This window comes from Mauremys reevesii, linkage group 1 (assembly GCF_016161935.1).
Source record: "Mauremys reevesii isolate NIE-2019 linkage group 1, ASM1616193v1, whole genome shotgun sequence".
Taxonomy (NCBI): Eukaryota; Metazoa; Chordata; order Testudines; family Geoemydidae; genus Mauremys; species Mauremys reevesii.
In genome coordinates this window covers 347,347,224-347,369,570 of record NC_052623.1, presented here as the reverse complement: position 1 = coordinate 347,369,570, position 22,347 = coordinate 347,347,224, and the positions used below count along the sequence as shown (strand labels likewise).

The 22,347-nt window shown below is 42.2% G+C and overlaps 1 long non-coding RNA gene across 1 annotated transcript; it reads left to right on the top strand.

Annotated features, from left to right (window-relative positions):
- Window positions 1-869: 869 nt before the first annotated feature.
- On the top strand, window positions 870-19,423 carry LOC120383007. The gene is made up of 3 exons (XR_005588325.1): window positions 870-1,002; window positions 17,338-17,482; window positions 17,587-19,423. It is a non-coding gene; the product is annotated as an uncharacterized LOC120383007 (long non-coding RNA).
- Window positions 19,424-22,347: the final 2,924 nt, after the last annotated feature.

The window sequence follows — 22,347 nt, the reverse complement described above, 5'->3', positions numbered from 1 at the left end:
AGGGCAGATAAGATTTAACAATGACAGGTGGGGGGAAATCTCAAATGTTGGAGAAACCACACAGTCTCGTCCTTTTTTAGGAAAGAATAAAATTACAACTTGCTGAAAGAGCCAAGTTATCACTGTTCAATCTGTGGAATTACTAGCTCTAATTCTGTGGCTTGTGTTAAGCAGGAAATCAGACTAGATGGCTATAGTGGTCTGTTCTGGGCTTAAAATCTAAGACTCCATGGAAGACAGTGACCATCTTTGCTGCTGCTGTTGTTTTTTTGCTGTTTGTATTATCATAGTCCTGTTTCAGGACTCCATTTTGTTAGGTGCTGAACAAACACAGAACAGAAGGACGGTCCTTGCCCCAAGGCGCAGTATAAGAGACATCTGATTAATACAGTCAGATGTGGGGAGTACAAGGAAACAATAAGACATTATTGGGAATAGGTTTCCAGGCTTGAGGAGCAGAAGTCATTGAGAAAGAGCCACCTCCTGTCCCAAACCCAGAAAGCCCCAAACCCATCAGCTCCTTCTGGTAATACATAGATACCACAGAAGAAATTTAAATTTAAAATTGATTTAACCCTTCGTGGACCATTCACCAAGAACCCAGATTTCTTTCATGGTGGTAATAACTTCTAGTTATCTTGTGCCTTTTCTATCACAGGATGCTTTACAAATACAGCAAACTGGCCGACAAGCCAAAGAACCTGAGCTTGTGTAACCAACAAGCTTAATAGGGAGATATCTCTTTATGAGATCTATGGGGAGGGGGCAGGCAGGAATGAGGTGTGTCAGGCAGATGCACAATTAGCTTACCACATTCAGAAGTTTCTAGAATTGGGTGTGGCCATTTTGGGAATGCTCAATAGGGTCCCTTAGCTGTAGCTCCATGAGGACAAGTAACCAGGGCAGCTGCTTTACAAAGTCCATGTGTGGGTTGGAAAAAGCTGAGCCCCAGGACCAGAGAGTAGGCTTCTTTTTCCCTAACTCTGAGGCATTTTGCAGCAGGTTAGTGATATTGTTAACCTTCCAACAGGGAAGACCTGGCAGTGTTAATTTTAGAAAGGAGAAAGTGGGAGGGAAATAGTTTCTATTATTTTAATTGTATACTTGGAATGTTGTTTGATTTTAGCCAAACTGTCTTAGTTAAAACCACTATGATTCACCGATTCTTCTCTTATAAGAGCCATTTATATTTTGCTGTTCTCAGTTTTGTATTTTTCTTGCAACTGGCTGTTTTTAGATCTCTGTACTAAATGGAGTGGTTGGTTAATTGCTTAGCTGACTAGCTATAAGTGAGTGATTGCAGCAGAGGAGGAGAGAGAGTCTGCATAGATTCCAGCCACATATTGCTAAAAGCAAGTGGAGGGAAGATTTTGTTGCAGTGCTTTTGATTCAGCAGCCTGTATAGATTCTGGTGATCAGACTGAGCCTCCAGTGAACTCAGCCTAAGCTTTTGGGAACTCTTTCTTCTTTTACTATGTTTCTGTGAAGACTGACATGTTTAGATGTAATTTGTTTTCTTTGTTTATGTTTATGTATACCTCTGAAAATAATGTATGTGGTTTATAAAGTAGTCATGCGATGCTGATGATGATGTTTCTATGTCATAAGATTTTGTAAAGTCAGTACTTAAGAATGAAGTTTAATTTCTATTGTTCTGTTTGGACTTGGTTGTGGGGAGGCTGACCTTTTGCAACCCCTGCTGAAAATCCTCAGTGAGTGAATTCTGGATCTCCCTCTGCTTTTCTATAGGAGGTGTTTTTAGGCACTAGGAGAAGAGCAGTGAAGTAAACTCTAGCCCACCCAAAGGTGATAACTGGCGCCCTTGCTCACATGAGTAATCCCACTTACACAAATAACAATTACTCACATAAATATACCTGGTCCCCACTACAAAGTTCTGTAGCGATGTCAGTGAGAAGTATGAAAAATTCACACCTCCAAAGCAGCTAGCTATGCTGGCCGAACTCCAATGTAGATACCACTAAGCCAACAGACGAGTGCTTCTGTCAGCTGAACTAATGTTGTTCAGGGAGGTGGTGTTGCTGTACTGGCACAGGAACATCTCCTGTCAGCATATGCAGTGTCTACACCAGGGGGGGCTATGCTAACAAAACTATGCTGGCGTAGGCTTTGTAGGCTAAATATGGCCTCAGTGTTGCCGGATTGGGCCTCCTGTAGGAAACTTCAGTACAGGGAGGCAGTGAGCATTTTGACAGCACCTGTCTACAGTACAACGTCCACAATTCTGGACAAGGAGAGCTTACAAATTCAATTGAAATCGCAACCACCGGGGCTCTATGGGAGTGTTGGCATCTACTTAAGGCCCAAGCTCATTGTAGCCTTGAATCACAAGGGCCTCCAGGCGTGAATGGTGGGTAAAGCATAGAAGTGATTTAGAAACCAAAATCCTGATGACTTTTAGGCTACATCTGCACTTGGAGCTAGGGCTGTGATTCCCAACTCGAGTAGACATACTTGTGCTAATTCTGATCAAGCTAGCATAATTGAAAAATAGTGCATCCACACGTAGTGGTGAGTGGTGGCATGGGCTACAAACACACTCAGATCACATGCGTACATACTCAAGATGTCAAGCCCATGCCAACATGGCTACACTACTATTTTTAGTATGATAGCTTGATGAGAGCTAGCAGGAGTACATCCTCTCAAGCTGGGACTCACACCCCGGACTCTAAGCGTAGACATAATCTCAATGGATTCCTTAGAAGCCAAAATCTCATTTACAAAAGCACCTATATCCCATAGAAACCTAAATGACTTTGGTGCTTTTGAAAGTTTTACCCTGTGTCTTTGTTCTTGGGCCCAGCCCTCCTCTCCCTTACAGCGGTGTAAATGGGGAGTAATTCCACTGAACCCCCATGGAGTTGCGTCAGTGTAAAACGGCTGTCAATCGAATTGTGCGCTCTTTGGGGCAGGGACCATCTGTTTGTTCTGTGTTTGTAACTGCATCTGTCACTGTGGGGCCTGGGCTAGGACTGGAGCTCCTGCATGCTACTGCAAATAGAAATAAAAAGGGAGAATCGTGCCATACGTCTTCCATTTGGATTCTTCTATCATGCCCATCACCGTCTGCAAAATAAACTCACTATCCTTCTTCAAAACCCTCCTTAAAACTCTTCTTGGCTGTGAGGCCTACAAACACATTAACAATGGCTAAGCTGCTGGTGTGCTGAGATCATGCTGACCATATTATTTCCTTGTATTCCCTTTTTTGGTCTTCTTGTATCCATCTGTTGGCATGTCTTAGTTTGTGAGTTCCCTGGGGCAGGGACTGTCTTTTTTGTTCTGTGTTTGTACAGGGCCTAGCACAGTCCTGGGCCATGACCAGGGCTCATGGGTCCTACAATAATACAAATAATCAATACATGTGGTGGCTGTGTACCTTGTATAATGTTCGGTACACCAATGTTGCTTGACAAATGCATAACAATACTGTACAATTAATATTGCCCTCCAGTAGTGGTTACTTGACAAACTCATAGACTGCAGGTGGAGTTGCAAAAATGTGTTGCCCTGTTCTGCAAGTGCTGCTGATAAAGACAACATGAAAGTTCTTGACACAAAGGAAAACAAGTCAATATACACATCAGGACACGACAACGGATGATATTTAGCTCTATTATAACTAGGTATTTGAGCACTCTTGGAGAAATTGAATCTGCTTGCTGCCACCTCCGCCGTGCCTGCTTTCAACTGCTTTCTCATCCCGCTCTCCAGCTGTTTTTCAAACAGAGGACACAGCCTGGGTGTTAAGGAGACATTCTGCCACAGGCTAAAGCACAGCCTTTCCTGAGAGGTGTCACGGCGAAAGGTGTCACGAGATGCCAGAATGGTATTAAACTCATTCAGCTCCTCTCCCTCCTCATTTCAACAACCTTCTTTCAAATGCATTTGCTGCTGCTGCCAGGCAGCTTTTGTATGAATAAATGAAATTATAACAAGGCTGGAGAAAGAAGTGCAGGGGATGAAAGGAAATTCTGTAAGTATAAATGTTGCTGTGGTGGTTTGGAAGCCTTGAGGAAGACACTGAAGTGTTCAGCAAAGTTTAGGGGAACTATATTATTGTGACTCTCCCCGAATCATCACAAAATGAGCCCCTATGTGCATGTAACACTGAAGATGTCCATTCATGTAGCAGATATCCTCCCAGATCACTGGGAGATTTGTGAAATGCTAAGGACATGAAGCAGACTGTTTGAACTCAGGAACTTCAACCCAAATGTTACAGCTCGACCACTAGAGCTATTGGTCATTAACTAGCATCACTGGTAGGTTATTATCACCTGTGTGGACTAGCCACTAGAAGGGAATGAGATGTACTTTACACTGTGAACCAATGATGTGGTATCTAAAACAGTGCAGGATCACACCACCACCCCATATACAAACAGTGCTGCTGGCTCCACATTCACTTCTGGGTCTATTTCAAAATTGCCCTCAGTTCTAAAATCCTCTCTTTTGGCTTTTTCCACCTGCCATCACAGATCTTGGACCTGATTCTCCCTTGTACAGTCACATCTGTGCCGATTGCAACCATCACAATTGCTTGGCATTTTCTAACCAGTTTGCATTTACTCTCAGTGGGTGTAATGGCTGCAATAGGGAATCAAAGTCCAATGTCTCTATTCCCAGGCCTCTCCCTCCACTCACTTAGCATCAGCCTCCTCTCTGTCCCTTTCATACAGTCTCACTTCCACTGATGCTGGAGACATCTCTGCAGTTGTAGTTATAAGGAACGGTTTCCCTTCATCTTTTGATGCCACCAGCCTGACCCACCATGGGGTCACTTCTAAGGATCAAGAGGATCATCTATGGCCAGCAGTTTAATCACTACCACGGAGCCAGGGTCAGCAGCATAGAAGCCCAGATGGCATTTTCAGAAGTGCCTCTCATCATCCCTGAATCCAGGGCAGAAGCCCATCTACTGTGCCCCCTTTACAACTTCCAAAGCTGCCAGATGCAGGAAGCCCCTATTCACCAGGGGAGGTTTTTAGCTCCAGCTAATCAAGCTGGGGTAGGAGTTTCAGGTGACTACTAAGCTACACTCCATTTGAAATGATGGTAAAATAGTTGAAAGGCCCCATAGTACAACCCACACTCTTGAAACCATTGAGTCTTCCAAGAATCATTATGATTTCCACTGCATTATCTGTTGCCTCATAAAGAATATTGTTTTTCAGCAGAAAAGTCAAATGCATCCTCCCATAGCTCCATGAGGCTGTTAGCTTACCGCTGAGTTAATACTTTGCCATGTTAAGAAAAGTGTATAGAAAAGAGAGAGCAGGCTTGTAAAGCAACACAGGGGAAAATAATTCATTAGTGCTCAGGGCTTAAAAGCTGGTGAGTTTCTTTCCTTGTCTTTTTTTCTTTCCTGTTCCCCTCAAAAGTCGATGTGTATCCAAACAGCTTGAAAAGTACTTTGAAATACAATACAGCTTTATGTTGGGGACATAAGAGGAGCTGAATTTTTTTTCTTTTGTGCTACTTTGTTTTTCTCCTTCCTTTCAAACAGAGTTCAGATTAGTGAGAGAGAGGCCAGTTGTTTTCATTTATTTATTTATTTGACATTAGAGGGGGTTTCCTGGGTTTTGCTGAGCAACTGGTCATTACCAGTTGTGGTTAACCAATACATGGCTAGTCAGAATGCCAGAACTTAAAGCATCTGATTTTTCCCTATCAAAACCCCGCTACAGTGTTTTTACAACAGGATAGTACCACCTCTCAGCCATTACGTAGATCATTACACAGCTTGAAGAATGCTGCTAAATTTTATGGGAAATGCTTAGTTTTCATTGCACAAGCTTTGAACAGGAATGACTTATTTTGTTTTTTAACTGTGGTGAATATTTCAGTTTTTTTGACAATGGGGGAAGCAGCAATGAAAACTGAAAAGCAAATCTTTTTGTCAGGGGAAAAATTATTTCGTAAATAAAAAAACATTCTTTTTTTTTTTTTTTTAAGAAAAGGCCATTTTTGCATCCGGAGAAAAAAAATAGTTTGAGCTAAAAATGTTGAGACCAATAACTTGGATTAGGCTAAAGTATTGCAGCCCTCAAGAGGCTAAACTATTGTGTGCCACTGGCAGACACTAGGAGAGACCCGGATTACACCAGTGCTTGAGGTCCTGGCAATGGCAGAAAATTGAACCTAGCCCATATGAACCTAGCAAGTGTTCCTTGTGCCCTGTGCTGCAGAGGGAGGCAGAAACATCCCCCCCGCCCATAAAGTACCTGACAATCTGACTTGAGGAAAAATTCCTTCCTGACTCCCCCTAAATAACAATCAGTTTGACTCGGAATGTGTGAGCGTGACCCACCATCAAGCATTTGAGAGAGAATTCTCTGTACCTCCTTAGATTACTTGTAGAGCAAAGAGTGCACACCATATACCCCATGATATTGAAGTGCTTGCTCATACAGTAATTGATTAAGCCAGCGAGATGAGGAAATAGTTCCCCTTCCTTCTTTTTATTTTTTTTACAAACAAGCCAGGTTAATTGACTTGTCAACAATCAATAATGAATGAGTGGAGGAGCTGGCGATGGAACCCATAAGTCTTGGTTCATAGTACTGTGTTCTAAACCATGGGTTCTTAACCTGGGGGATGCACCCAACCCCCAGCACCATATTACTGGAGAAGGATCTCACCTAGAGCGTGGACAGACCGGAGGGAAACGAATGGTGAAAAATTAAGAAGCACTGTTTAGCAATAAACCCCACTTGCCTTTCTAGTTTCATAGGGGCAGAGTTATCCCTGTGTAACTGCTTGAGCCAAATTCATCCCTGAATCATAGTATACCAGGGTTGGAAAGGACTTCAGGAGGTCATCTAGTCCAACCCCCTCTTCAAAGCAGGGCCAATCCCCAACTAAATCATTGCAGCCAGAGCTTTGTCAAGCCAAGCCTTAAAAACCTCTAAGGATGGAGATTCCACCACCTCCGTAGGTAACCCATTCCAGTGCTTCACCACCCTACTAGTGAAAAAGTTTTTCCCTAATATCCAACCTAAACCTCCCCCACTGCAACTTGAGACCATCACTCCTTGTTCTGTCATCCGCTACCCCTGAACGGTCTAGATCCATCCTTTTGGGAACACCCTTTCAGGTAGTTGAAAGCAGCTATCAAATCCCTCCTCATTCTTCTCTTCTGCAGACTAAATAATCCTCAGCCTCTCCTCAAAAGTCATGTGCTCCAGCATCCTAATCATTTTTGTTGCCCTCCACTGGACTCTTTCCATTTTTTCCACATACTACTTGTAGTGTGGGGTCCAAAACTGGAAACAGTACTCCTGATGAGGCCTCACAAAGTCCCTTGATCTGCAGGCAATTCTCCTGCTCATACAGCCCAAAATGCCGTTAGCCTTCTTGGTAACAAGGGCACACTGTTGATTCATATCTAGCTTCACATCCACTGTAACCCCTAGATCCTTTTCTGCCTAGCCACTCAGTCCCTAGTCTGTAGCAGTGCATGGGATTCTTCCGTCCTAAATGCAGGACTCTGCTCTTGTCCTTGTTGAACCTCATCAGATTTCTTTTGGCCCAATCCTCTAATTTGTCTTGGTCCCTCTGTATCCTATCTTTCCCCTCCAGCATATCTACCACTCCTCCCAGTTTAGTGTCATCCGCAAACTTACGGAGGGTGCAGTCCACGCCATCCTCCAGATCATTAATGAAGATATTGAACAAAACCGGCCCCAAGACTGACCCTTGAGGCACTCTGCTGCCAACTAGACATGGAGCCTTGGATCACTACCTGTTGAGCCCAATGATCTAGACAGCTTTCTATCCACCTTATAGTCCATTCGTCCAGCCCATATTTCTTTAACTTGCTGGCAAGAATACTGTGGGAGACTGTATCAAAAGAAGTCAACATGCATACTGGTTTCCTTTGACTATTTCGCTCCTATTCAGAAACTCACATTTTATACCATTCCATAGTGTCCTGGAATATGTAAGTGCTGCCAGTTTTATCAAATGAAATCCACTTTCATCCATGTTCCTGTTCATCTCTATGATAAGAATGCTTTAATTTTCCTTTTTAGTCTCATGAAAGTTATTGCTTTCTAACTCCCCACCTATGGCAACTGCAAGTGGAAACACTAGTATAATTGTCTAAACCTCAAGATCTGTTGCTGGTTGACTTTGCTTCCAGTGTGGAGGCATGTTTGCAAATGTACCGGGATGGCTTTGCTAAAAGGGAAAGGCAGCTGCAGCTCTGATGCCAAGTTGATAAAATGCAGTGAATTGTGCTTCATCCAAGCAGAACATCCAAAGGCTTGGCAACTGCTAGTCAGATGGCATGTGTGACTAGTTCAGAGCATGTGTGTTCTAACTAGAGTTTGCTGTTGGAAGGAAAGACTTTCTTTAGCCAATTTGAAGTCTTTCTTGACATTAATTTGACAAGTGCACATACTGACTAATGCTGCTAAAAACAGCTCTCATGTTGCACATAAAGAAGAATGCAATGAGAAGTCTTAGTGAAAGCAGAATTTTTGTATTGTCCCAAGTGCTACAAACTCACAGGGAAGAAAACTACCCCAATGGAACCTCACTGGATATTTCTGTGATCAGACATCTCACAACTGTATACTGCTTTTAAAAGGACTTGCTTATCTTGGGCTATATTTGGGATCCTTCCTCAGTGGCTCTCAGTTTCTCTAATGGTGTCTGCCGGTCGTTCTGTAACATAAGATAAAATAAATAAATAAAAATTGTCCTCCCTGATATAGATATTTTTAAAAGGGAATGTGGCAAAATTCCTTTTTTTTTTCTTTTTCTTTTTTTTTCCTTTTTCCCCACTCTGCCCTTGGATGTATGTGAGTTGGGAAGTAGTGAGCTGGAGCAGGATCTAGGGAGGTGATTTTAACTCTGTATAAAGCATTGCTGAGACTGATACTAAAATAACTGTATACAGTTCTGATGCCCACCATTTTAAATGGATGCTGAAAAATTGGAGAGGGTCCACAGGAGACCCACGAAAATTATTTGAGGGCTGGATACAATGCCTGATGGTAAGAGCCTTAAATAGCTCAATCTGTTTATGTTATCAAAAAGATTGAGTGGTGACTTGATTACAAACTCATGAACTCTTACACTGCGGATCTTAAAAAACAAAACAAAAAAAAAAAAAACCATCTGTAAAAGAAACTGGGTGGACAGTGCAATTGAGTGGACTGAGAGTCCAGAGCCATATAGTGTCTCTACAGTGATGGACGAAAAGCTTCTCTAGCCATAATCTCAATGTTTTGCAGAAGAAAGTCAAGATCATTATCTCTGCCTCTCCCACTTAATGCCAACTTACACTTCAATAAGTAACTGTTTGTTTGTGGGAGATTTTTTCAAGGCACAAAAGGGCCTTAGCCACCCGACTTTCATTGACTTTCAGTAGGGTCTGGGCACCCGTTAAGCCTTTGAAAATCTCAGCCATTTGGTTCTGATGTTGGTCCAGGATATTTGCTGACTAAGACAATCCAGCGAGTCACAACCATGTAGTAAAAGCACCTTAGAGCAATGTCTCTCAGAGCATGAGGCTGCTCTCTGCCTTTGATAAATGATCCAGTCTATTCTTGATGCGTCTTGGGCACGGTGCAGATGACAGTTTGGTGGAGAAGAAAGGGAAGAGATGATTTCTTCTCCATTCCTTCCCTCCTCTCCCCATCCTTTCTTAAGTATCAGAGGGGTAGCTGGGTTAGTCTGGATCTGTAAAAGCAGCAAAGAATCCTGTGGCACCGTATAGACTAACAGACGTTTTGCAGCATGAGCTTTCGTGGGTGAAAGCTCCCACGAAGCTGGCATCCGAAGAAGTGGGTATTCACCCACGAAAGCTCATGCTGCAAAACGTCTGTTAGTCTATAAGGTGCCACAGGATTCTTTGCATCCTTCTTGAATCATTTTCACTTAAGATTCAAAAGTAATAGCACAAGTATTTATAGTGAGTCACATCTTTATAGAAGGGGAGCCTTGAAAATAAATATTTTAAATCAACCCAGTATGAATTAATTGTTTGGGGCATTTTTCCAAAACATACTTGGGGGTGGGGGGAGTGAGTCCATTTAAGTCCATGCTTTTTCATTGATTTTAAGTTTTTTTTTTTTTTTTCTCTCTCTCTCTCTCTCTCTCTCTACTCATCTAAAGTACTTCTATGCCTCACCCATTATCATAGTATGGGAGCATCTCATCATCTTAATGTAGTTAGTAAGACTTAACATCTAAAGCATGTTCTTAAATGTTTTGCTGAACAGGGATGCTTTGTTTCATCAGGGCCTGACTAGGTTTTGGGGTTCTTTTGTTCTGTCTTTACAGATATATTCAAGATTACCCATCTGTAACATTTAAATAAGTAATGTTGTAATTACATGGCTACACTTTAAAATGTAATGGCTCCAAAGGAGCTGTGAGCCTGATTTTAAAATAACCTATAAAACCAATAGGATGCATTGATATGGTGTGGGATGTCCCCTAGGGTACTAAGCTCTACCTAATCAGCCAGATACACTTTTCTTTTCTGTTTTTATTACATCAGTAAAAATTAAAAATAGTCACCAGGAAAGTAAAACAATGAAAAAAGCTAGTCTCCAGTGCCTAAAAGAAATAGCTGAAAAGCAGTGGGCTGCTGGTGGGGAAGGAATGCCCTATAAGGGACTGGCTAGAGAGTGCATCTAATTGTCAAGGTGAAGCATTGTGTCAGGATCTCACTGGACAACTCTTCCTTGGGCTTTGGCACCAATTGCTGTTTTAAAACACCCAAATGGCAGTAAATAGCCAGAAATAACTTGTCTCCTCTTTAACTAACCAGAAGTCTGTGCCTTTTCCTTTCAGAAATGAACCATTGTGATGCATCCTTTGGACACCTCAAAGCTAGACTGCAATAGGTTCAACCTATGGTTGACTGTAAAGTCCTCATGGACTTTCCTTCTGATTCAGTGCACCACTGAGGTCTGTCATTAGGGTAAATTAAGCTTGTGAGAACACATCAGTGTTCCAGAATTTGGCAAAGACCCTGAAGTTAACATCACTATTCTTCCAAAAAGTGCAATGAGATTTTTAATGACCACAAGATGTCATTGTCATCTTCTTATCTTTTCTGAACGATAACTCACAGATACTTTTTCTCTTCATGCATCATTATATGCAGTATTAAAAAAAATTAAAGGAATTAACGTAGAATTCATTGGACAGCTTCTCAGGAAGTGTAAATCAAGATATTTATTAGAGCTACACCAAATCAAAAAACGTGAGTATCTGGCCCTGTTACTTCAAGTTTGCCTAAGGCATTCCTTACAAGGCAAGAAAACTTAAAATTACAGAACATGTAATAAGGTGTCCTGATCTTGAATTACATGAGAAGTCTGACTGGTGTCAACATCTGTATCTCTAGTAGACCCAGGCAAATAATGGAAAAATTGTTCTGAGAACATATGCTTAAATACAAAATTGAATTATCTTCTGCTGTGTTATTATTTTTGCCACTTCTATGTTATTTTTCCAGGGTATTCTAATGAACAAGTGTGCTGGCAGAAGTGTTCCCAGAAATTCTGAATTTAAGCAAATATTGAATATTAGTAGAAAGTTTTGACTGGTCATGTGGTATTTTTTTCTGTTCTTTTATTGGAAGAGCATAAATCTTAAAATCAGATTTACCATACAAACCATGTGATACAGCTCAAATTTTGAAAATCAAATACACACAATGAACTGCTCATGAATAATCTACCAAGAATTATTCATAGAAATTATTTGCTCATATATTTTTAAGAGCAGTGGCGGCTCCAGGCACCTGTGAAGGCGTCAGTCAGGCTGCCTTTGGCAGCTTGTCTGCAGGAGGTCCACCAGTCCTGCGGATTCGGCGGCAATTCAGCGGTGGGACCGGCGGACCTTCCGCAGGCAAGCCGCCGAATCTGTGGGACCCGGGACCTCCTGTAGGCAAGCCGCCTAAGGCTGCCTGACTGTCATGCTTGCAGTGGCAAAAAAGCTAGAGCTGCCCCTGTTTAAGAGAAATCATAAACTAGTTTGTGGAGAATTCACAGGCACAAAAAGAGGCTAAATTTGTCTGACAAATTGTATGGAAAATGCACTAAATCTATTAGACTGGAGTGGAGCTGAGCAAATTGAATACAAAAATACTTAAAACCAGCTTGTGCATTAGTTCTCTGCTTAATTTTTAGTTCAGGCCCAAGAACTGTTCATAGAAGCTTAGTGTGTGAACTCCATTGCTTTCTCTGGATACCCAAGAACTTTAGCATATGACGTTTTCCAATATATTTCAAGCTGAAATGGGGCAATATAAATGGTGGAATTCACAATCTACTTCTTCTTTAGCCCTGTCTGGCTGAAGCTACCCCTTATGATCGAGAGGACCCAACTTATGAAAAGTGATTTTTCACTCTGTTTTTCAGAGGGGGGCGGGCGTCATCTTGGTTCAGCAGAAAAAAATAAAATAAAACCTTTTTCTCCTAGCCCTCTGGGTATCTGATACTGGCAGGTAAAGCTTGAGTATACTGTTATCTTCCATAATTCTCCAAGTTACTGAGGAGTGACTTGTCCCATTATGGTTTTTGGGTTGGATAATTGTATTGCATGGTTAGGAAGTTTTCTGCAGATTTCTCTACCATCACAATTTTGTTATTGTACCATCGCTTGAGACCATCGCTTGGTAAAGGCCTACATGCTCCTGGAGTTCCCCTGTTGATTTGGATACATCACATATTTAGGATCACATGAATATTATGTCCTAGTTTTATTTTTGCTGGACTCGGACTTCTCATGTTGCATGAGTGGCAGGTGCTCCTCACCTATGAAAAATTAAGATTGAAGTGACTTGTCTTTACAGGAAATTACTTCACATGAGCAGTATAGGGGTATCTGAACCCTGAGATTTCCTTAGCCCCAAGCCAACACTTAAACCACAAGACCTTCCTTCCACTCCAGTTATAGGTGTTGATATATGGCATCATCCATTTCATACAAAAGTTAGTGAATTGCAAACTGGATTCCCACTCACTTCCAGATCTAAAAGCTCTCTTGTATAGCGGCTCCCATGAGCTGTTGCTCAGCTGCTTTGTTCCATCCTCAATGACTGCAACAGGTAAGACCAACATCTGTCAGGGATCGTCTAGATAATACTTAGTTCTGCCCCAGTGCAGGGGAATGGACTAGATGACTTATTAAGGTCCCTTCCAATCCCACATTTCTATGATTTCCATGATGAATGAGGTACATGCAAATGAATGTGCAGATCTTGAACTGTAGCCTTCTGCGTGTGTGTGTATATCTATCCCATTTCAGACCTAAATACATGGGCCTAAGTCCTACTGTACCTAGTGGGATCTGTGGGTACTCAGAACCTCAGACATTAAGTATCTAGGAGTCTAAATATGGACTCAGCCTTAGTGACCATTATTGTAACACCATACCTCTAAGAACAGCTTGAGAACCCTGGGCTTGACTGAAACCTGTAGAAGTCTATATAGGTCTTGTCAGAAACTGTGATGGGGATGGGGATGCCTAGTGGTTGGAGCTGGAGCAGTCACTCCTAGTGGTTGGAGCAAGAATCAGGAGCCCAGGGCAGGATCAGGAGCAAGGCTTGGGGAGTCTGTTGCCACTGACAGGAAGGATCAAGTTCCAAGCCTTGGCATGACCCTGAGCAGACTGAACTGCTAGTCCTCCTGTGAGACTTATATAACTGGTCTGAGAGTCACAAGACCAGTGCCTGGCTTGTGGATTGGCTGCGACCTAGCACAGGTGTGATTCATCACCTTACAGTTCTAATTATTCCTCGTTAGAACCTGCTCCCAGTGAAGTTTACTGGAGCTTTCCCATTGATATAAATGAAAATAGAATCAGGCATCTCTAGAGGCCATAGAGACCAATCCTAGAGAGAAAGGATTAGCCACTCAACCAGCTTGTTATGAACCTTTTGTACGCAAACGTCAATATAGTCTCCTATTCTGAACACTGGTTCCATAATTTCTAGATAAATGCAGGTTACTAATCTGTTGAAAGTGACCTTGCGGAACCAAACCTGAGCACAACAACTGGAATCCCCCCTTTTATGTGAGTCCTTAAATAATTCAAAACCCTGTTCCAGCTCCCCTCCATTGCACATCTTTCCTGACCCAGCTCGTCATTTGATAGATACTCCAATCTAGGGCACTAGAATCTCACTGTGAGGGGCTGTATAAGACCTGCACTAGAACTGAAAGGGTTAAAGACCAGCACTGGGCCCAAACGAGCCCACCAAGCCGCACCTGCAGAGCATGCCCCAGATGGAAGAGGGAGCTTAAAAGGAAGCCAGACAGGGAAAGGAGAAGAACCTGCCTTGAGTGTTCCTGAGAAGGGATGTTGCAGGTGCCTTCCTTTAGAGAAGAGGTGCCTATCTGCTGGACCTGGATGCACTGAAGGCGCAGTTAGGACCTTTTTTCCTATTACCTGTTTATAACAGACTGCATAACTCGGACTATAGAGTGGGAGGTAGGAAGTAGCCCAGTGAGGGCAGCTTTAAGGCACTCCTGGGTGCTGGACGTTTACTAACTCTTACAGGGCCTTGGGCTGGAGCTGGTGGAGTGGGGAGGCCTTGGATCCTCTACCAGCTCCCCTCTGCATTTAGGAGGCCCCAAACCCCCAAACTACTGGGTGATGCCTCCAATGAGCACTGACCATCACACCATATAGTTCAGTGTTTCATTTAGTAGGACCCTCCCTGTCCCTCTCCACTATAACCACTCCCTGTTGCTGTTGATCACATTGCCATCCTGTTACCCAGCTGGAACCCTTTGCTTCCTGCTCTACAACATATACAAAAATCTTCCTCCTCTTATCTTACAACTAGATCACTTGTCCATGCATAAACATCTCCTGCCTCGAATACTGTCCACTCTTAAGGAGTTCGGATATTTCATAGATTCCAGAAGGGACTGTTGTCATCATCTAATCTGACACCCTGTATAACACAGGCCAGAGAACTTCCCCCAAACAATTCCTAGAACAGATCTTTTAGAAAAAACACCCAAATCCAATTATTTAAAAACTGTTGATGATGTAGAATCCACGATGTCTCATAGTAAATTGTTCCAATGGTTAATTACTCTCACTACTAAAAATGTATGCTTTAGTTCCAGTCTGAAATGTGTCTAGCTTCCACTTCTGGCCATTGGATTATGTTATACCTTTCTCTGCTAGATTGAAGACCCCATTATTAAATATTTGTTCGTCATGTAGGTACTTACAGACTGTAATTGTCCTCCCCAGGGGTGGCTCCAGGCACCAGTGCTCCAAGCGCGTGCCTAGGGCGGCAAGCCGTGGGGGGCACTCTACCGGCGCAGCAAGGGCGGCAGGCAGGATGCCTTCGGCACGCCTGTGGGAGGTCCGCTGAAGCCGCAGGACCAGCGGACCCTCCGTGCTTGGGGCGGCAAAATGTCTAGAGCCACCCCTGGTCCTCCCTTAACCTTCTCCTTGTTCAGCTAATCAGATTGACTTCCTTCAGTCAACCACTGTAAAGCAGGTTTTGTAATCCTGTAATCATTCTTGTGGCTCTTCTCTGAACACTCTTAATTTTATTAACATCCCTCTGGAATTGTGGGCACCAGAATTGGACACTGTATTCCAGCAGTGGTTGCACCAGTGTCAAATATGGAGGTAAAAGAACCTCTTTATTTCTATTTGGCATTCCCCTGTTTATGCATCCCAGGATTACATTAGGTCTTTTGGCCACAGAATCACACTGAGCTCATGTTCATCTGATTATCCACCATGACCTTTTCCAGACTCACGGCTTCCCAGGATAGAATCCCCCATCTTGTACACATGGCCTACATTCTTTGTTCCTAGATGTTTAGATGTATATTTAGCTGTATTAAAATGCATATTGTTTTCTTACACCCAGTTTTCCAAATGATCCAGATCACTCTGTATCAATGACCTGCCCTCTTCATTATTTACTACTCCCAATTTTTGTCATCTGAAAAGTTTATTGGTGGTGATTTTATATTTTCTTCCAGGCCATTAATAAAAATGTTAAATAGCATATGGCCAAGAACTAATCCCGGTAGGACCCCACAAGAAACACACCCTAGTCTCCCGTCTCTTCTTCCAAATGTAACCACAATAACCATCTTCAACTATCTTTTCAAGCTTGTCACTCCCCTTCTTAAAATCTCTTCCTTGGCTCTGCATTGCCCTATATTTCAAATTCAAGCTTCTCGTCCTCTCTTTCGAGGCCCAACATCATATAGTCTTCCCCTGCATCTCTGATTTAGTAACCTAAGAGCTGTGTTAAAAATTACATGACAGCACATTAAAGATGAGCTTTCTTTGAGTGCCTCTATTGAGAACTTTGTCTCACATATCCTATGCATAGACGGGAAACAAAACGCATGTGTACAGTTCATGTGAGTGGAAACCAGAAAGAAATTGAACCTAGCAGGGATAACTGAGATTATTCTATTTCTCTCCCATTCCATCCTTCCCCTCCCCTCAAAAATCAACACTGCCGGGAGAAAAGGACTGGTGCCCTTGCATTTACTTAACATGCATGTGTGATCACATGCGCACACACACATACATTCTTTATATGTGAATACAGCGCTTGTGAAAGGTTCCAACCTCAAACCCTTGAGACTGATGTTCCCTCTATTTATCCACACAACAGCTGTAACAGGAGTTCAGGATTCCTCACTGTGCCCACAAGAGTGCTTCAATCCTTGCCTGGTGGGACCATATCTAGGGATGTGAGAAGGTAGTCTATTCCCCACAATCATACAGCCCTTGGCCTCTCTATGCTAGGAGTTCCAACTAATGCCTATAGTGGGGGTATGAATTAAGACCACTAAATTAATTTTCCATAGGCCACTGGAAGCCCATGAGAAGGCAACAACTTAGTCTCTAGCAGTTTGGATGCATCATCTATTATGACCCCCTGAGCCATCCAGCTACCCAAGAGCTGCAGCTGCCTTTAAAAAAGAAGTCTTCGTAGAGGAAGGAATCAAGCGTGTTATACTATTACCAGCTAGAAGGAGTCATCCATGACGGAAAGACTTTTTTATCTTTTGGGACTGTGCCTCAGGAGCCAAATTGCTTGAGGATATATTAAAAAAAAAAAAAGCAGGGAGTGAGGAGGAGGAAGAAGTAGTAGATAGGACTGCTGTAAATGCTTTGACTCTAATTATCTCTCAGCCCCACTGGTGCAGTTCATAAGGATGAGTCTGTGTGAACTTCTGGAACCTAAATAACATTGGATGGAATCTGTTATATAACATACGCTGGCTGCAAAAAAAAAAAAAAGTTTCTTATTTTTTTTTCTTTCCATTTTATGTTTTGATGTAGCCTTCAGAAAATCTTGAAACTGGATGGAGGTTAAGGGATTATTTTGGGCTCAGCCAGCCCCGCTCCACTACACCAGCAGCAAAAGCTCCGTCTGCTGGAGGAATTAAAATGCAGGGATTAGCTCATTTGGGTGGCAGAGCTGGAGGTGAGTAGACCTGCAGCCCAGAGACAACCAGAGAGGGAAGTATCCTGTGACCTTGGACATTGGTAACTTCCTCTTACTTCTTTTGGTTTGGATTTCCCCACCAGGGGAAGGCCTTGGATTGAGCTGGCCACTGGAGGGGACAAGAGGAAGAAGCCCAGGGAGGACAGCCTTAAGCAGCCTTGGGAGCCAACCTACTAGAAGCCACGCTCCTCAACCAGACCCCGAGAGAGGACCATTACAATAGCTTTTGAGAAAAATATTATTTTGATAACTTGTCTTGAACAATGATTTTTTAAAAAAATTATCTAATCTAAGAAGGTTGTATTAATTTGTTTAAACAAAGTTTACCTTTAATTTCTACTTGTTTCTGTGAGGATGCTGTTATAAAATGCCAACCAAGTATATGCCCAAACCTTCAAGGTGTGGGCTAACACACAGATAAAGGGTCAATTTCTTAGCGTAAATCAACATAACCAATGGGATTATGTTAGTTTTCCAAAAGCGGAGAATCTGGCTGCAAAATTATAATAATAATGATTATTCTAAACTTTCTCCAAAATTTGGCAGCAGTTTGGGGTGATTCAATTTGGGGGGAGGGGTCAGATTAAAATGCTTTAAAGAGGCCTGATGTTCAGAGAATGGGTGGTCAGTGCTTTTTGAAAATCAGGCTTATTTAAGGTGCCTCAGTCTAGGTACACAAGAATTGCCAGACCAGCTGGCTATCTTTATAGGCCCCCTAGTCAGAGAAGCCCCGCCCCCTAATCAGGGCTGTTTCTTTCCCAGCACACTGCCCCTAGCTGCTTCTACACATACCTTCTCCTCCAACAGAACTCCTTGAGCAAACCCCTACCAGTGCTTGCAAAAGAACAAAATCCCCACACTGGGTCACTGTAGTAGCTTTAGCACAGGAGTCTCACAGTAAGTCTGAAGTTCAGCCTGGCCTTCCCGTTCTCTATGGTGGCCAGAGCCAGGACACAAAAGGGACTTCAGGGTCCTTTCAGCCTCTCACTCTGCCTCTCAGCGCCATTGGAATTTGTGTTGTATTTTGGGTCGGTGGGAGTAGCCCTCTAGTGACTAAGACCATGTCTACACTAGCGAGCTGATAGAAGCACAGCTGTACTGATCCAGTTGCACTGCTGAAGATCACTCAGGTAGCCACTCTATGCCAACAGAAAGCTGTCTCGTTGACATAATAAAACCACCCCAACAAGTGGCAGTTGCTGTGTCAGTGGGAGAAGCTCTCCTGCCGACATAATGCTGTACACACTACCACCTATGCTGGCAAAACTGTCGCTCGGGGATGTGTGAGTGACACACGTTTTGCCAACATAGGCCATGTCTGCACTACCACTTAACTTGTGCTACATGCACCCTCCATCCTGTAAAGCCCTGCCCACATACTTAATTTGACACACTGTCAGTAGTTCTATTGACTTCAGAGGATCAGAGCGCTAGAATTCTTAACCTATTACACACTTCTGGGCCACTTCCTGTTTTGGCCTCTTCCAACTTGAGCCTGGAGCCTGTTTAGATGTTTCACGAAATAGCACCAAATGAGCCAGAGAATGATGACCAGATTTACTCTTACACTAGTAAAAATCCTCAGTGGCTCAAGTTGGTGAGTGACATGAGAGCAGGACTCGACTCTGGAAGTGAAATGTCTTTGTGTTGCTTGAACTGTCTATAAATGATTCTATATAAAAAAATGGCATTCCTTTATTGTGAATCTAGAGTAGTTTAGCTGATGGTAAATACCTGGAAAAGGCTAAATATTTATAGGGGTGTTTATTCAACACTGTGTGGATTTTAAATGGAAAACACTTTGTTTTAGTTAGTGATAGCGTCAAACCACAATTTTCCTTGTTCTGTTGGCATTCAGCTATCTGATTCAGTTTTACCTAAATTAGTTCATTTAAATAAAAGCAGTTTGAATATACAGGAGGATAGTTCTCCAATCTCATTTCATTGCAAGTTTTACTGTTTAAATACTAGGACAAAACACTAAATAAACACACAACCAGTATTGCAAGTTAAGATGGAATGCTCAGGGGCAGATATAGCATTATAAAGAAGCACAAGTTAAATGCTAAGAACTCATTTATAATAAGTCACTTCCTCCCTATTATGTCCTGCCTCCCTCACGGTTAAACGTTATAAATTAGCAGTGCATATTCCAATTCCAGTATCTTGTGTTCTTCAGTATTCTTAAAAATCAGTGGAATCAAAAAATCTGCTAGAACTTCAATGGAAGTAATAGGAGACAATTCAATTGACAGAACTGTGTTTCAGATAATACCTCTTATCTTCAGGCAACACATTTTATTACCTAAAACTTCATTACTGTGCAGAAAAAGGGAGAAAGAGAAACATATGTTTACTTGTAGTGATGCATACATTTAAAGTGTTAACTGAATCAATTTCTTCCTGCCTTTTTAATCTTTATAGTATGTTGCATGACCTAAATGAAGAAATTTCTGGTATATTTTCACATTTCCTTCACATGCAAAAGAATATCAACATTCAGTGGGAGACTTTCCAATATCCCCTCTTTAGGCAAACACTTTCTGCATGCCCCTTACAGACACCCCAATAGCTCCTTCTTCCAGCCACATACCTTGTGACTGGGTGCCTGGGATGGGCCACAGTGAGAATCTCGCAGTCTGCCCTGAGTGTGGCAAATATGTCAGACAACCCCCCAAAACTGGTGGTTTACTCTATAATTAGTAAGCCCTTGGCTTCTAGCCTGGCAACCCTATCTAATAGAGCGAAAGGTTATTGAAAACCCATTTCACCATCTGTCAGGTTTTTTTCTAATCCCAAAGGATCGGACATACATCCCCAGGTCAATATGAACCTCAGATCTTACACAAATATCACCCTGTCAGCCAATCCTTAGTAACTAACTAAAGGTTTAATAATAAAAGAAGAGAGTTATAAATGGTTAATAGACCATATATATATATATATATATACAAACAAGTGACTGCAGTCTTAATATTGGGTTCATAGCAGTGATGGAATAGACTGCTGCCTTATAAAGCCTCTCAGAAGATTGAAAGGCCCTCCCTCCTTTTTTGCTGTAAATCCACAGTCCAAAGAATTAGAGCTGGAAAGAGGCAAAATGGAGGTGTCTGCGGGAGGGTTCTATATTTTTTGCCATGTGCATGGAAATTTACTGTCCCAAACAAAATCCACAACCCTTGTACATGAAAAGTTACTGGCCCAAGATGGAATCCAGGGCCACAAGAGCATATCCCACGCCCTGATATGCTTTGCTGAATCATAGGTGGTGGCCATTGGCTCCTTGCTATCTGAGGCATACTCAGGAAAGCTATCTGGATAGAAAGAGTTTCTTCAATGGCCCATTGTGAGATTGGTGTGTCCTTGATAGGCCATCAACACATAGCTGTCTAGCCCTAATGTAAATTCTGTCTCAGGGGGTGTCGCACAGGAATATAACACGTTTAAGATACAAGAACATAGCCAATATTCATAACTTCAGATACAAAGATGATACATGTATATAAACATGAGAATCACACTTAACCAATTGTAACGCATCCATTGATTCCTTACATGACATACTTTGTACAATATTTGTTGCAATTGTATAACAGTGGTAGCAACAATGATACAAATGATCAGCTTTCTTATACATGGCATCACACACCTACTATATTTGCCCCGCCCACTTGCCCGTCTCAAAGTCTCCCATCACCATTATATCTCCAGTGCAACCCACCTACCACAATCCCTGAACATGTCCTTATCCATTCACAACCACCATTAACATACCTAGCCACTACCCACTCACACACGCACACACACTCTGTCTACTTTCTTTAATCAGACACACAGCCAGCCACCATCCCCTATCTCCAAGCATGTGTGAGCAATTCATGAGTGATAAAAAGTGCACAGGGGATACAAAATAAATATTGATATTTTTAGATTATTTCCAGGCAATCTTGGAAGAAACCCTCTTTTGATTTTGGTCAAGTCATTGTGTGTGTGTGAGAGAGAGAGAGAGAGAGAGAACTTTCCTGTTAACGGCTTTTTCTCAGTAAGAGTTTGTGGAATTGAGATGAAAGGCATGTGAAAAAAATATGCAATGCTTCATGTGCATTTCATATTTACATCTGAAGATCAGTCATGAGATGTCATGACCCAACAGACTTTGCAGGGATTTCTTAAGCCTTGGCTTCTGAAATGTTTGTTTTAAATTTGAAATTTTTGATGGAGGTAACTAAAGTGTCGGAACACCTACAGTGTGATCATGTCACCTTCGCTCGAGCGTATTGTGAGATCAGTAGAACTATTTGGATAAATTGAGAAGCTGATATAAAAAGCCACATATATCAGAAACAGCAAGCTGCTGCTGACAGAGTTTTCAAGTCAGTACTGCTGCTGAAAAGTTTGTCTGTCAACAGTCAGCAATCAACCAGCAACAGTTTCTCCAAAGCTTAACTGACAACCTTAGATCTTGTTTTATTTACCACTGTTGCCCCACATTGCTCTGTCTTTCTTGGCAGGCATAAGCAACAGAATGGTTCCAACTTCAATGAGTTGATCCTGTCAGATACAGCTCTTAGATTGAAGTGGGATGACCAGATGTCCCGATTTTATAGGGACAGTCCTGATTTTTGGGTCTTTTTCTTATATAGGCTTCTTTTACCGCCCACCCCGTCCTGATTTTTCACATATGTTGTCTGGTCACCCTAGATTGAAGTAAGTGCCAAATAGATACAGTGAGTACTTGATACGAGAGAGAGAGGAAGCTGAAGAAATTATGTGATGTTACATCTGAGTTTTGAACCAATTAAGGAAAGATTTCATGACTACATTGACTAATTGCTCATCTAAAT